Raw genomic sequence first — 17,381 nt, 5'->3', positions numbered from 1 at the left:
TCTCTCTCTCTCTCTCTCTCTCTGTCTCTCTCTCTCTCTCTCTCAATGTTTTGTTGATACTCTTAGACCAACCATTGACAGATTCGTGTTCTCAATCACCTGGGGAACATGGTGTGAACATATGAGTGGATGAAGGGACACTTCAATGATCATGCTGAGAAAATAGTTCAAAGTACATAGCTACTCATGGTGGATCTGAAGCATTATCTACCTCTGAGAAGTCCAGTATATTCCTTAACTAAAGTTTATGGTTAATACCCACCATCAGTCTCCCTTTTCCTGTTACTATTATTAAAGTTTCAATTAAAATATCATGCACTATTATTCACTGCAAAATTTACCCTTTTGTGGCCTTTTACCCAGCCATCCTATTACTGTAAACATTGATTTAGGTGGTGCTCAGACATCTATAAGGCCCTCTCTGGGTGTCATGGGACATCTGCAACTTATAAGGACAGCCATAGCTGTTCCTAAGGGCTTCAATGCTTCCTAAAGGAGATTGATTGTTCGAGAAGCCCAGGTCATCCACAGACTAGGCTATAGATGTTGCTGATGCTTTTGTTTTCGCTTTTCTTTCTCCCCTAGGTAGAGGGCCAGTTGGGTTAGGGATAGGAATAAAGAAAGGAAACCTCACGGTTATCTCTACAGGTGAATTTGTACACCTCTGAAAAGAGAGAACTCTGTCTGAGTTCCTTGCTCAACTCTGAATAGAATTACCTCGATGTCAGTCAGTCAAGGTAGTTTAAAATACCTGTGCTCCCAAAGCCAATGTGTCATTATAGATTTAACACTACTAGCAGTGCTCTCTTTGTCAAACAATGAAGCAATATGGCTAATTAACGCTCACTGGGGAGCCTGAAATAATGATGCCTCTCTCTTCCTCGAGCCAATTACCCCAAATATTCAGATTAGCTACCTACTATTTCACTGAAAGAAGTGTCTGGGATTTTTTTTAATTTTTTTTTTTCAATTCAGGCATTATGTATCATGTAGCGTCACGTTATGTGATGTTATGTCACCACCTGACAGCTTACAACGAGGGGTATGCTGAATATATCGGGTAGTTAATACCTGCCTGAATTAACAAGACAACCAAACTTTCCAAAGAAAGAAAGTCGGAGAGATATCTGCTCTACCTCCTGGGATATCTGGAGGGAGAACATGTTTGATTGACTCAATCAACCACTGTGTGTCACTGTTGCTTCTCATAAAGACACATGAAAGAGTATTTGTCCACAGAGATGGCATGTACATCTACATATAAACTAGAGCCGGGGATGCGCAGGTTTAGGTATGGATCTGACTTTTTCACAAGTCTTACATTTCCGTGCTTTCCAGTTTTCTCAGACCAATGTGCTAGAAATTGACCAGACTGAATGGGAGTGGGTCTAGGAGACTGACAAGGTTGGACAAGATGGCTTCTAAGTTTCCTTCTGAATTTAAGTTCCCTTATTTGAGGCCACTGTGTTATTTTGTGTGATTTCCAAAAGTTGGCATCAGTGCAAAAATGTCTTTGGTTTACATTATATTTACATGAATTTGCAAAAGTGTTGTATTTTTATTCATACAAGATTTCTATTTATTGAATATAGCCTTTCTCTCAAAGTAAGCCATGTATATGTACATGGGCTTCAAGAATAAAATGGTAGCCATGACTTTTTATTGGTCTGAACCATCATCTGTGGAAGGTAGGATTCCACAAGTGATTTTTATTCTACAAAAGTAAAGCAATAATGACAACATTCTCTAAAATTATATCACAAATTAATTGCTGGTTTGAATCGGTAGATGGAATTCCCACACTGGGAATTCCCTGCAATAGTGAAATCACAGGTCCAGACCAAAATGATGGTGATAATTGCTCAGATTTACATGGGGTGCCTAAGTATGTGAAACACTTTGTGTCAAAATAAACTTATGAGGTAGTCAGTATGCATATTATTATCCCTCTTTTACACATAAAGAAATTTCTATTCTTTGCTTTCCTTGGCATTGTATTTAACCTAATATCTTATGTGATTTGGCATATATATGTTTTTTGAAGCAATACTTGAAAATCAAAAGAAACATTTACAAAGTTGTTATATATATATACATATATATATATATACACAAATGTGTCTATACTTTTCTGTCACACAAATTCATAAAAATGTAACTCTTTATGTTTCAACTTGTTTGTTCAAAATACTGTGCCCCAACATGTTACAGCATGCCAATCAATCAATCAACAAGTACTTATTGAAAGTCAAGCATTAGGTTATGTACTTGGAATATAAGGACAAAAATAAAGGTCCCTTCCTTCAAGGAGTTTATATTCTTTTGAGAGAGACAAGATATATACACAAATGCATAAATAAAATCAATCAATAAAAAAGCATTTAAGTGTCTACTATGTGCCACTCACTATACTAATCACTGAGGATACAAAAAAGTCCCTGCCCTCCAGGAGTTTATAATCATATAGGAGACAACACAAAAACAAATCTATACAAAGCAATAATTAATAGAGGAAAGGCACTAGAATTCAGAGTGGGTAGAGAAGGCTTCCTGCAGAAGATGGGTTTTAGCTGGAACTTTAAGGAAGTCAATAACCAGAGATAAGGAGGGAGAGCATTCTAAGTGTGGGGGTCAGCCAGAGAAAATGCTCAAAGCCAAGAGATGGAGTGTCTTGTTCGTTCGATAAACAGGAGGCCAGTGTGACTAGATCAAAGACTGTGTGCCAGGGGCTAAGGTATAAAAAGATTGGAAAAGAAAAATGGGGCTAGGCTATGAATGGCTTTGAAAGTCAAACAGAACATTTTATATTTCATCCTGGAGGTAACAAGGAGCCACTGAAGTTTATTGAGAGTGTATGTGTGTAAGAAGGTAGGGGGGTACTTACAATTAAGGTAAATTACTTTAGTGGCTGAAAGGAGAATGGACTGGAGTGAAGAAAGACCTGAGGCAGGGAGAACCACCAACAGGCTATCACAATAATCAGTTCATGAGGTGATGAGAGCCTGTACTACAGTTATGGCAGTGTCAGAGGCAAGAAGGGGACATATTAAAAAGATATCATTAAGGTGAAATAGACAGACTTTGTTAATAGATTGAATATGGGAAGTGAGAGATAGTGAAGAGTTAAGTTCACACTAGAGTATAAGAGGATTTGTATTCCCAGTCCAATTAATATAAACATAGAAAACTCAAGTTTTGCAATTAAATTAAGGAGCAAATAAGTAATTAATTCAGGAGAAATGAAGTGCTTGAGTTCATTGACTGAAAGTAGATAATACTGTTCCAAAAAAAATTGTTAGGTGAAAAAAATTAACCTTGCTCTGGACCACTCCATCTCTCATATATATGTATAATGGAACCATTCATCCTTTTTGGAAATACAGAGTCCAAGCTTGGGGAACTTCCAAGTTCAAGAGCTCCTAGGAAAGCCTATTCGTGTGGCTGTACCAGAGGTCAGCAAGTAGATGCAGGGAGAATGTGAGTCCAGAGTGAGTGTTATCCTACCCCCTCCATTGACTTTATCAACAAAGAGACTAGATCAGTTAGAGATAAAACCAATGAGGACAAATACTGACACAAATGGCTACACAGATAATCATTTGAGAAAGCAACTTGTGAACCTTTGAACCATAAAATAATGATGACCAAGAAATGAAAAACTTCCAGCAACCAGAAGTTGTAAGTTTACCCCTACACATACATATTCCATACATGTACCTCACTAACACTGTATTCTAAATATGAGTCCACTATCCCCATACATTTGTATATTCATGTGAAAGACAAGACATTGGAAGGATGATGTTTGTACCAATTTTTCTTATTGTACCATAGTAATAAATACCTTTTTTAAAAGATAATTAAAGCTGATTTATACATAATCAAGGTGTAATACACCAGATAGGGGCTCAGCAATGGCAGTAATAGAATTCTCTAGCATCTGAGGGTTATTCAGTACATTGAGATAAGTAATTATTACCCTTAGGGGATTTGTCTTGCTATAGCACCAATGCAATATTTCCAGCACCGACCATGACAATAAATATTCTCACATGGTACTCAACCACAAAATATAACAAACTCTCCATATACAAGACAAAAGTAAAATATTTATTCTGATACCAGAAAACCAAATTCCCAAATTAGTAAGTCGATTCCATCATGGAAGGAAAGAAGTTAATAAGTCACAATAGCACAGAGGGTCACAGCATCCTTTAGTCTTTCCACAGACAAAATAAGCCTAGCTGTCACAGCAGGTGGCAAAAAAACAACTTTTACTCAGGGGCCTGACTGACTCCTTGCCTGAGTGTCCTCTCTCTCTCCCAGTCTAGCAGGCTCTGATTCCCAGCTTCCTGTGATGACCTTCATCCTATTAGGGAGCAGAGTTTATTGTCAAAGCAAGGAAGCTCTTCAAATTCCCCCAGGCTTATTAAGGGGGAGGGAAGATCTTCAAATTCCCATCCCATTACATTTGCCAATGCAAGTGGGAACTGGGGAAGTATACACAGAAAGGCTGTTGTTGTTCAGTTGTTTTCAGTCAGGACTCCAGACCCAGAACTCTATCCATTGTGCCATCTAGCTTCTCTGTATTACCTCGCTGCCCTAGAGAGGGAGTTACAGGAAATTTATTATTAATTTGGGGATCAGGAAAGTGGCCTTAAGCCATACCATTATAATCTGTTCATGATGTAATATCACAATCCAGAACTTAGTTTAGTTTTGAGTTGATAAATATGCATTCCATAGAAGTTTTGATTAATTACATAGATGATACACAAATGTTTTATATCTTAGTGAATGAAACTGTGTGTGTGTGATATTTCCTAAGGGTTAAATTTTTAGACATTGCTTTCAAGATACATTATTCTCTGAAAACTTTTTTTTTCCCTAACCTTTGTCATTAATGCTTGAAGGAAGCTGAGATATTGTTTAGCTCAATCTCTTCATTTTACAGATGAAAAAAAAACCAGGGTCCAGAGATCTGCAATAATCTACCCAAGGTCATACATCTAATAAAGGCCAGGGATGGGACAAGTCTTCTAATGAGTAGTTCAGTAAATTTTCCATTAAACCACAATACCTCTAAAAATTATATCTTTCAAGTTAGAATTATACCATCGACCTTGAGATTCCTACAATTCTGGAATCAAAAGATCAGTTCTATCAGCCTAGCTATCAAAATGTACCTCATACTTCTTTCGGTAGTAAAGACTTCTCTCTTTCCCAAATTTGATGCTAGCTTCATGCCAGCCAAGCTCCACCTCCTCACCCTTTTTAACAGCTTTGGGATATTCAGTTTCCTTGACACTTTGCTGCTTCTTGTATTACTTCAGCATTTCATGAACTCACCTTACCCTCAGTTTTCCTTCATCAATATTTTATAGCAACATCTTTCCCATACTCTCAAAATGTGAACCCATTCATGAAGGAGGGCTTTGGACAGGGCTTCTGAGGCAATGTGCTGATCTTGTTCCAAAACCTCATTATGGCAGATTGTATTCTGTTCAAAGGAAGAAAGGGAAATATACTGAAATGCATGATTTGTTGGGTTAAAACCACAATACCACTATGCTTTTAACATACAAAGATGTGAATTACTGTGAAATGGGTTTAGATGTGGGATTTACAAGTCTCTGCATATTTCTAATGACAACATAATAGAAATGTAGAAACCATACATAGTATTTTTGCCTGTCATGAACTTTGACCAACCAAGCCAAAAGTTTTCCCCTTGATTTTTATTGGTTGCAGTCAATGTGACGGGTCTCTAGGAGATAATGAGAAAGCACAGTAATTCCTGTTTTCATTTGGTAGCAAGGAAATGAAGGACATGGAAATTCATCCTAAGTCAATTCTTTTAAACATCTCAATTTTAAACATTATAGGTTCAACAAAAGCCCAAGTTAATTGCACTAAATGTTTCCCCTCTGCATTTAAAGCTACCCTGTACTTGGAAGGAATTTATTTTGCCTGTTTCTGAATTTGGGGTGGGAGTGGGGAAATGCATGAGCATGGGCATCTATGTGTGTTTAGTTCATCAAGACAATGTTTCACTGAGTTGCTTGGTGTGTGACAGGCTTTGTTTTTATGTAGTTTTCTAAGCATTCTCTAAACAAAGAAGATGAAGAAGAGAAAGATGAAGAAGGACAAGCAGTGGAAAAAGGAAGAGGAATGGAGAAAACAGAAGAACAAGAGGAAGATGAAAAGAAGATAGAAGAAAGAAAAAAGAAAAAGGAGGAGTAGATAGAGGAAGAAAAGGTAAAAGGAGGAAGAGGAGGAAGAACAGAAGAACAACAAGAAGAGGAGGGGGAAGGGGGAAGAAGAGGAGGAGGAGGAAGAGGAGAAGAGGAAGGGGAAGAAGATGAGACAAGAAAGAGGAAGAAAAGGAGGAGAGAAAGAGGAAGAAGAAGAGGAAGATAGGAAGAAGAAAAAGAGGAAGAAGAGGAGGAAGAGTCAGAACAAGAACTCAAACAAGAGTAAGACGTAGAAGAAAAGCAAGAAGCAGCAGCAGAGATGCATTACCAAGGGCTGTTTGAATTCAAAACTTCTCATTTGAAAGTTTGGAGAGTTTCAAAACTTGTGATTCAATGTCTTTTTCACCCTAATAGCATTAAAATCATCCAGCCCTTCCCTCTTCCAAACAAGAGAAATAGCTGAGCTATTGCTGTCTCTACTCCTTGTCCCTCAGAAGAAAATGCACCAGATTTTCCCCTTAGGAAGATCAGCATCACCAGGCACTGCAAACCCCTGTAGTTCCTTTGTCCAGTGAGACTCACGTCTAGTCTTCCCTTATATGAAAAGGTACCTTTCTAGGGAAGATAACCCAACTTCAGAAATTGGTTGTATGTTTATTGGAATAGATGTCAGACCATGCTACTATAACAGCATGGGCGGAGGGGGGGGTACAAATTAGGGGGGAAAGATCGAAGGGAATCAGCATTTATTAAGCACTTACTATATGCCAGGCACTGGGTTAAGTGCTTTACAACTCATCTTTCATTTGGTCCTCAGGACAACCCTGGGAGGCAGGTGCTATTATTATCCTCATTTTATGGTTAAGCAAAACTGCAGCAGACAAAGGTTAAATTTTTACACTCAAGGTCATACAACTAGCAAGTCTCTGCGGATAGATTTTAACTCAGCTCTGGACTGAAGTCAGAAAACCTGGGTTCAAGACTTGCCTCCAGCATTTGCTAACTTTATGAACAGAACATTAGGTAAATCACTTAACCTTTAGGAATCTTATTTTACTTATCTGTAAAATGGGGACAATAATTCTTGCACTATTACCTCAAAGGGTTATTGATGAGAAAGGTACTTTGTAAAATTCCAAGTAACATATAAATGATTAAATCTACAGCCTGATAAAGTTGCACTAGGTACTGTGATTTAGTGTAAGCTTAATGCTTTAAGAAGACATAAGTCTTCCTTGGTAGAGCTAAGGCAGCTCAGCTACTTAAGCGCAGAATCACCATTGCTAAGTGAGTGTGCCTTCCCTTTCATCCAGGGAACACCCAGAGATAGAGCCTTTTCAAAATGACATGTCCCAATAACATAGAGGATAACATTCTGCCATATTCTGGCACTAAGACCGCACTTCCCATAGATTTGTATAGCTAGCCCTAGAAGGGACCTCAGCAGCCTAGTCCAACTCATAGATTTTATAGATAGGAAACTGAAGGCAGGGGATTTAAGTGACTTGCCCAGTCACACAGGTGGCATGTAAGTTAAGAGGGAAAATGATTGATTCCTTCCTAATGTTTGTACTTCTTTCAAAAAAAATTGTTGAAATCTTTCATTTTTATAAACCTTCATTTCAAATACATCCCTTTGCTCTTCCCTACCCAAAGAGCTTTCACTTAACATTCCTAATTCTAATTCCATACTTATGACTGTGAGAAAGCCCAAAAGGATTGCAAACAAGCCTCAACATTTTGTATTTTCTAGTGATTTTTGTACTACACTTCTCAACACTTTCATATATGTTACTCTACCTGACATCGCATCTCCCATTGTGCAGGCTTTCCTCCATGCTTAAAAAGCATCCCTTCCTTGCCTCCACATTTTAGAATCCCTACTTTCCTTCAAGGCTTCGATCATTTATTACCTGCTGCATGAGACCTGCCCTGGACATTATATTTATTTTCCTAGTATTTACTTTATAATATTTTACATATATTATCTTTATGCACATTGAATGTAAGCCTCTTGAGGCTTTAATTATGCTTTCTGTATCCTTAGCACACAATGTCTATCCTGTCGTTCAGTCATTCAGTCATATTAGTCTCTGTGACTCTGTGGACCCTAGCATACCAATGTCATGCATGGGATCTCTTGGCAAAGATACTGGAGTGATGTGCCATTTCCTTTTCCAGCATGTAGTAAACACTTAATAAATGTTTGCTGATTGATTTATAGGTCTTACCACTCATGAAACAAATTTCACTAAATAATATTTTAAAATACAGAAAAGTAAGACCTCTTGAAAACTCTTAGCAACTTCTACTTTGCTGTAAGGCATTATCGTCACTGTTGTTCTGTTGTTTCAGTCACGTCTGATTCTTCATGACTCCCATTTGGGGTTTTCTTGGCAAAGATACTAGAATGATTTGCCCTTTCCTTCTCCAGGTCATTTTACAGATGGGGAACTGAGGCAAACAGGGTTAAATGACTTCCCTGGGGTCACATAGCTAGTATCTGAGGCCGGATTTGAACTCAGGAAGGTCAGTCTTCCTGACTCCAGGCCTGGCATTCTATCCACTGTGCCACCTAGCTACCTTCAAGCATCAAACTAAACCAAAAATCAAATCAAAGATGATCTTTGATATAATTTAACAATTGGATGCATTTCATCAAAGTGTGCCAATTCCTTTGAAAGCTATGGCAGAACAACCAAAACCAGGAAATGCTGAGAAGTCATACTGGAAGAGAGAAAACTCGTTTTGATCAATGACTACACATTCTCAAAATATTCCACCCATGTCATTTGAATCATCTTTTCAAACATTCCCATAAAATGGCCAGGGAGTACTTCTTGTTTCCTATTGCAAAAGGATTACAAAGGAGTTACCAGAGCAAAGGAATTTGCTTTAGGTCCTTCTGAAAGTATATGATAAAGTAAAAAGGAAAACACCAAATTTTCCAGTCTTTTAATTAATGTAATGATAGCCATCTCCAACCAGGACTACACTGAATAACAGAAAGATAGTACTGGCATAGACCTTATAGCACATTTAATCCAACCCTCATTTAACAGACACTGAAACTGAGACCCCAAGAGAAATTGTGAATTAGCAAAGTTTACAAAGGTCTGTTAAGTTTAATTTTAAATGGATTCCCCTGCACCACCCCCATCCAAATACTTAGATTAGGTAATTCAATCAAGTTACATTAATAGAAGCATTGGACCCATGTTGAGGGAGTTAATAGTGTGACTGTATCCTGTACTGCTCAGACCACATTTGAAGCACTGTGTTCAGTACAGGCTACCACAAATCAAATATATTGACAGCCAAAGTGTCTAGAGAAGAGAAGCTATGTCACTGCTATGAAAACCATGCTATCTGAAAAGCAGGGAAAGGAATGAAAGCTGTTTAGGTTGGAGAAGAGAAGTCCAAGGGGAGGCATGATTGTCATTGCTGTTCAGTGATTTCAGTCATTTCTGATTCTTCATGATCCCATTTGCTGTTTTCTTGGCAAAGATACTGGAATAGTTTGCCATTTCCTTTTCCAACTCATTTTACAGATGAGGAAAATGAGGCAAACAGGATTAAATGACTTGCCCAGGATCACACAGCTAGTAAGTTTTTGAAGCCACATTTGAACTCATAGAATGAGTCTTCCTCACTCAAGTTCTTGAGTTCTAGCCTCTGTACCATCTAGCTGCCTGATACATGATAACTATTTTCAAAATCTGAAGGATGATAAAAGAATGAGTCAACTTCATTAGTGTGACTCCAGAGCACGGAACCACAATCAGTGAGGGAAAATTACGTGTAAAAACATTTTTTCTTCAATCATAGAAAGACCTTTCTAACAATTAGAGTTGTCCACAGGGAGACTGAAGTGCAGAGATTATTCGATGCTCTTCCAGATGTGACATTTCTGGATAAGAGGGAGGTCAAGACGACCTTCAATGTCTTTCATTTCTAAGCTTCCATGAGACTGTTCTTTGCATTGTATTTTTTGTAATACCTTTTTTTGTAAAGCACTTTCACATCAAACATCTCATCAGATGCTTACAACCATAAAGCAGATGTTATGTTTCCAACTTTATAGAGGATGAAATCAAGGCCCATAGAGTTCAATGCTTTTGCACATTATACAAAGTCAGTGCTAGACTCAAGGTTTCCTTATCCTAGGTCTTCATCCTTTTCATAGACCACAAGACCCCATACACAAGGATGAAGCTTTTTCTTTCTTTAAACAAGAGATGCCCATCACCTGGGGCATGGCCAGACAAAAGGAAGTCCATGCATGTGATGAAATATTTGTGCTCTGCAAGAAAAAAGATGGAGGATTTGCAGAGGCAAGGGAAGACTTAGCGTCTATGATGAGGAGTGAAGCAAGTTGAACAATCCCCACAACTTCAGTGATGTAAATAGAAAGAACAACCAAATTTTAAAAATGTGTAATTATGGTAACCAAAGAAGAGATGAGGAAATGTGTAGCTCCCTCCCTTCTTTGCAGAGATGGGGGGCTGTGGGTTTGGAATTTTGCTTAGACTGTCAGGCTCAGTTGATATGTGAGTCAGTTTTGCTAAGTTGCTTTTTTCCTTCTTTTCCCTTTTAATTCTTGGTTACAAGAGCTAGTCATCCAAAAATGAAGATACCAAGATAAAAGATATCAAAAATTTAAACTTTTTTTAAAATGGGAAACTTACTAGGGTATTTTCACCCTGACACTGAATTTAGTATTATTTTTATTATGTACCGATGGTGCCTATGTTTTGCTCCATTCACATTCTACAGCAAGATTCTGCTTGTGAAAAACATGAGTAAGTTAGATATCTTTGAGGGGATCTTAAAACCACAACTTGGATTCAATCAGCAATGAGCTAACCAGTTACAGTTTGGGTCTGGTTGGAGAAATGTAGCCTAACCAGAATGCAGTTATTTGAAAGAACAAGGTACATTTCAGAGATAAACCAGAGTTACGTACTTTAAAAAAATTCACATTCCTAACTAATGCAATCCATCCTTTTCCTTCAAGAAAATTACATTAGTTGACATAATGGAAAGAGTACTGATTTGGGAATAGGAGAAGTCATAGGACATGGGAATATTGCCACGTTAGAGGACATCAGTCCAAATTCTACCTTGGACAATGCACAGATGACCTTGGGTAAATCACTTAATCTGTATGGATTTCAGTTTTCCCCATTGTAAAAAAAAAAAAAAGGTTAGACCAGATGACTTTAGAGGACCCTTCTAGCTCTAACTCTATGATGCTATGGTCTTAATCAATCCTAAAAAGATAACTGAGATTAGGTGGGGAATCGTAAATTTCTATAAAGGGTATCCCTGAAGTCTGGAAACATAGGAAATCTCATTAACTATATTTTGTTTTGTTTTTTTGCTTCTTGGAGAGGGGAAGGAAGGGCAGTTGGGGTTAAGTGACTTGCCCAAGGTCGCATGGCTAGTAAGTGTTAAGTGTCTGAAGCCAGATTTGAACTCAGGTCCTCCTGACTCCAGGGCCAGTGCACTATTCACTGTGCCACCCAGCCACCTCTAACTATGTATATCTTCAAGAAATGAAATGAATGAAATTTTCAACAACATTTTATTTAATTAGCATAAATGAGATTTCGTAGGAAGACAGGAGACACATAGGAAATCTCATTAATTAATTTAGTTTAATTAATCTCATTAATTTGGAAAATAGTCCCCAATAACTAATGAAAGGTTTTATTCCATATGAAATTGTCATGGCTAAAATTTATGCTAATTAAATTAAAGACTTAAATGTCTCTGTATCAATAGCAATGTTTTATCCAACAGAAAATTTAAAAAATATATTTGTTAAGGACCAAATATGTGCCAGGCACTGTGTTAATTGCTTTGCCTATTTAGAGATAATAGTGTTTTAATTTTGAGCATTTTGTAAAATACTTTCATTTCTACACTCTCATCCCAATTTTACAATGACACTGTAAGGTAGTTAAGAGCAGTTATGATCCCAATTTTACAGAGGAGAAAACTGAAGTTTAGTGAGTTTAGATAATTTGTTCAAGGCATCAAGGTGGTACAATGGATATGTGCCCAGCCTTAAGTTAGAAAGAGTCATTTTCTTCAATTTCAAATCTGGCCGAAGACACTTACTACCTGTGTGACCCTGGACAAGTCACTTAACCTTTTCTATCTCAGTTTCTTCATCTGTAAAATTAGCTGAAGAAGGAAATGGCAAGCCACTCCAGTATCTTTGCCAAGAAAACACAAAATGGTGTGACAAAGAGTCAGACATCACTGAAAAACAACTGTCATTTAGTCTAAACCCTTCATTTACAGATGAAGAAACCAAGGCCCAGGGAGGTTAAGTCCTGACTTACCCAGGTGCTAGAGGAAGGAATTTGAAGGAGGCTCTCTGATTCCAGAGCCAATGATCTTTCCACTGCCAGAGATATGCTGGAAAATGCTTAAAAACCAGCTCTCTGAAAAATGTATGCTTGACACTCTTTTAAGTTCAATGTAACATTTTGTCCTTTAAGTCTAGGTAGTCAACAAAACAAGCAATCAAGCCTTGATTTGTTACATTTGCTGATTTCTGAAGTGGAAATGCTGGCACTGAAAATTTAACAATCAGCTCTCAGGATCCTGTAAGAGCTAATTCTAGCATACCTCTGACTGTACGCATTCTGCCTTCTAAAATAGATCTGACATTTGGTGTCTACTGACACCAAAATGCTTTTGTTTTCATAGCTTAGTGGAAAGCATTCCAACTCTTCTTTTAATTTTTTTTAGTCTTTATGTATACAGTACAACTGAGAGAGAGTGATGGAAACTGACAGTGGCAGTGGCACTACAATGACAGGGACCTGTCAAGTGTGAGATCAGAAAAATGCCCCACATAAAAAAATATCCTAATTTTTTTACTTCTAGGTGGTGATTCCAGGATCCCTTGATGGGTAACCTATTCCTTTTACCCTCTATAATGCCATTACAGCATTGTACCATTCATTCCGCATTCCCAAAGGGAAAGATATGGGCTATGTTTCACATTTCCTATTGGGTTGATTAAAAGATGAGAAGGAGAGGGCAGAGTCAAGATGGCAGAGTAGAAACAGGACCTCCATGTGGTTCCAGCTCCCACCACCTCCAGTTCATGTAAAGGGGACTCTAAACAAACTTTGGAGCTACAGAACCCACAAAATGACACAGAGAAGCTAACCTCCCACTGAGGACAGCCTGGCAGGCAGGCAGGAATTAGCCAGCACAGTGCTCTGGGAGCCGAGCCCAGCCCCACACCAAGGTTTTAGCCCCAGGGCCGGCCTGACCAACCACTGGCTGGAGTGACTCCAGATCACTGGCAACTGTGGCGATCCAGAATTATCAACACATAGATGCTAAGGATAAAGTGAGAGGTCAGTGCAGTGTGGACTTTGGGACCCAGTAGTTGGGAGCACCTCGGCTTCTCCAGGGCAAGAAGCCACTGAGGGCTGCAGCGCTGCTGCCACATGGCAGTTTAAGCTCCTAGCCTGCAGTCTTCAGGGGGGACCAAGCACCAGTCTGAGGGGTAATAGCTCTTGCTTTAACCTGCTTGGAACTGGATTGCAGTCTAGAGTAGAGGTCCTGGGGTGTGTGACCAGCTTGCCAGAGTGTGTGGAGGCTTCAGAGAGGGCACCCAACTAATACCTCAGGCAGCTGAGAAAATCCCAGGGTCTGGAACGAAGCTCCCCTATCTGGTGGCAGAGTCCTACTGTGGCAAAAAGCCCAGGGGTCAAGTGACTGAGGGGCAACATGACCAGGCAAAGGAAGCAAACCAAGCAGAGCAATCCAATATTAGACTCCTATTTTAGGGACAAAAAGGATTAAAACATGGAACAGGAGGAAGACAGTGAAGTCAGAACTCCTGCACCAAAAGCTTCCAAGAAAAATACAAGCTGGTTACAGGTCATAGAAGACCTTAAGAAGCAGATAAGAGAAGTGGAGGAAAAATTGGGAAGAGAAATGAGAATGATGCAAGAAAATTATTAAATGAGAGTCAACAGCCTGACTAAGGAAAATAACACCTTAAAAACAGACTAACTCAAATGGCAAAAGAGGCTCAAAAAGGCAATGAGGAGAAGAATGCCTTAAAAAGCCAAATTTTCCAGATGGAAAAAGAATCTCAAAAGTTCACTGAGGAAAATCATTCCTTCAAAATTAGACTGGAGCAAATGGAAGCTAATAACTTTATGAGAAATCAAGATGCTGTTAAACAGATCCAAACAAATGAAAGAATAGAAGGTAATCTGAAATATCTCATGGGAAAAACCACTGACCTGGAAAATAGATCCAGGAGAGATAATTTAAAAATTATTGGACTACCTGAAAGCCATGATCAAAGAAAGAACCTAGAAATCATCCTCCAGGAAGTTCTCAAGAAAAACTGAGCTGATATTTTAGAACCAGAGGGCAAGATAGAGCTTGAAAGAATCCACCGATCACCCCCTTAAAAAGATACCAAAAAGAAAACTCCTAGGAATATTATAGCCAGGTTTCGAAATTCCCAGATAAAGGAGAGAATATTACAAGCAGTCAGGAGGAAACAATTTGAATATTGTGGAAGCAAAATCAGGATAACTCAGGATCTGGCAGCTTCTACACTGAGGGATCAAGGGGTTGTAATATAATATTCCAGAGGTCAAAGGAGCTGGGATTAAAAACAAGAATCACCTACCCAGCAAAACTGAGTATCATGTTTCAGGGGAAAATATGGTCATTCAGTGTAATAGAGGACTTTCAAGCATTCTTGCTGAAAAAACCAGAGTTGAATAGAAAATTTGACATTCAGATACAAGAAGCAAGAGAAGAATGAGAAGGTAAACAGGGAAAAGAAATCATAAGGAACTTATCAAAATTGAACTATTAACATTCCTACATGGAAAAATGATAATTGTAACTGATGAAACTTTTCTCAGTATGAAAATAGTTGAAGGGAATAGAAATGGAAATATATATACATATATGTCTACATTGGAGGGTATACAGGTGTATGAATACATGGAAATATATATATACATATATGTCTACATTGGAGGGTATACAGGTGTATGAATACAAATGTGAGTGGTGTTTGTATATATGTTTACAGGTATACATAGAGGGCACAGGACCAATTTAATAGGCAGGGATGATACTTGAAAGGTGAAATCAAGTGGTGAGAGAGGAATATAATGAGAGGAGATGGGAGATACTGAATGGAGTAAACTATCTCATATAGAAGAGGCAAGGGAAAATGGTTTCAAAGGAGGGGAGGAATAGAAAGGCAAAAGGGAATGGGTCAACCTTATTCTCATTGAATTTGGCTTGGGGAGGGAATGACATACACACTAAATAGGGTATCTCACCCTACAAGAGAGTAGGTGTGAAGGGGATAAGAGTGGGGATCATGGAAGGGAGGGGAGGATGGGAAGGAGGGAAGTTGGAAGCACCCACTTTTGAAAAGGGACAGGATCAAAGTAGAGAATAGAATAAGTGAGAGGTGGGATAGGAGGGAGGGAAATATAGTCAGTCTTTTACAATATATCTACTATGATAATGTTTTGCATTAGCTACACATATACAACCTATATTGAACTGCTTATCTTCCCAGTAAGGGTGGGTGACAAGGGAAGAAGGGAATGAATCTGGAATTCAAAGTTTTAAAATCAAAATGAATGATGTAAATCAGAAGATAAAAAAACATTTGAAAAATTAAAAAAAAAAGATGAGAAAGAAAAAGCTCCAAAAGGGAGGACGAGGAAAGAAAAAGGGGCAGTGGGAGTTTTTATTCATGAAAACAACAAAATCACATACTGGGAGAGACCTCTCTACCAATATTATTCTATACAGTCACTGTCTATTTGTGGATCATGGTATTTACTGAAATACAGCAGCCCCAGAGGTGAAATTCAAGAATAGCCAAACATCTCTGAATGTTAGAGCAGACAAAAATGAAAGTGTCTTAGTCAACTGAATTTGTTAGGGCATTGGTGCATCTGAAGTCAAATTCAATTAGATGAATGATAGAATGTTAAAGCTGTAAGGAACCTTGGAGATGATTGAATCCCTCTCTCTAGTTCCATTATAGAGACAAAAAGACCAAGACCCAAGAAGGTGTAAAGTATCCAGTGGCTAAGCAGAGCTAGAACACCAATATCTGGATTTCTAGTTGAGTGTTTCTTCCATAATAGACCCTTTAATCATCTGAATGCTCAGTCAAATAAGGTTGTTAAGGTGAAGTTAGGAATACTGATGGTACATCTTCATCCATTTTATTTTGATATCACAGAAGGTAGTTACCAAGCTCTCTTATGTACTCTCATCTTGTCTTTTGAGGCAGTACTTTAGGGTAGAGGGATCTAAAAGATTGTGTTTCAAACTCAGAAATGGAAGCCACAGAACCACAGGGAAGGATCCCAGTGGCTAAATATTGACTTTAAAAATATATTATCATCTATGTTCTATTATATTTTTAGTTATTTTGTTAAATGTTTCCCAAACACATTTTTGTAAAAATTATTATTATTGTACTTTAACATTCATTTAAAATTTTTTGTTTCAAATTCTTTCTGTCCCTTTAGCCTCTACCCTACCAATTGAGAAGGCAAGCAATATGATATCAATTATACATGTAAAGTTATGCAAAACATTTCTATGTTATTCACGTTTCAAAAAAAAAAAGCAAGAAAAAGAAAGTAAGGGGGAAAAGTATGTTTCAGTCTCCATGCAAAGTTTATCAGTTCTCTCTGGTTCTGGCCCACACTTAGGAATCACACAGCTAGCTGCATGTTTGACATCTCTGATCTAGTCTAATCACCTTATGTGACAGATGAGAAAAGTCATATGCAAAAAGGATAAGTGTAGCTAATTAGGGACAAAATTCTAACCCAATGGCTTCTCTCATAGATTTGTTTACGGCCATGGTTTCAGTTATATACTACGTCATCATCATCATTTTCATCATCATCATCCTTATGGCTAATATTTAGATAGAACTTACTATGTGCCAGTCACTGTGTTAAGTGCTTCACAATTATTATTCTCATTTGGTCCTCACAACAACCCTGGGAGGTAGTGTTATTCTCTTCATTTTACAATTGAGGAAACTGAAGCAAAGAAAATTTAACTGACTGCCTACCTACAGTCACATCACTAGTAAGTGCCTGAGGCTGGATTTGAACTAGATCTTCCTGATCCTTG

At 38.1% G+C, this 17,381-nt stretch overlaps 1 long non-coding RNA gene across 1 annotated transcript in view; it reads right to left on the bottom strand.

Moving 5' to 3' along the window:
• Positions 1 to 17,381, bottom strand: part of LOC138168381 (uncharacterized) — a 216,813-nt gene that overhangs the window by 107,706 nt on the left and 91,726 nt on the right. The window contains exon 3 of the long non-coding RNA XR_011170096.1: positions 5,350 to 5,500. This is a non-coding gene — a long non-coding RNA (uncharacterized lncRNA). The remainder of the gene's footprint in view (positions 1 to 5,349; positions 5,501 to 17,381) is intronic.

Source organism: Petaurus breviceps, unplaced genomic scaffold, assembly GCF_028583685.1.
Source record: "Petaurus breviceps papuanus isolate PSGF00001 unplaced genomic scaffold, PetGlider_PUasm1.0 37, whole genome shotgun sequence".
NCBI lineage: Eukaryota > Metazoa > Chordata > Mammalia > Diprotodontia > Petauridae > Petaurus > Petaurus breviceps.
The sequence above is the reverse complement of the archived record's forward strand: the minus strand, read 5'-3'. Positions and strand labels throughout refer to the sequence as shown.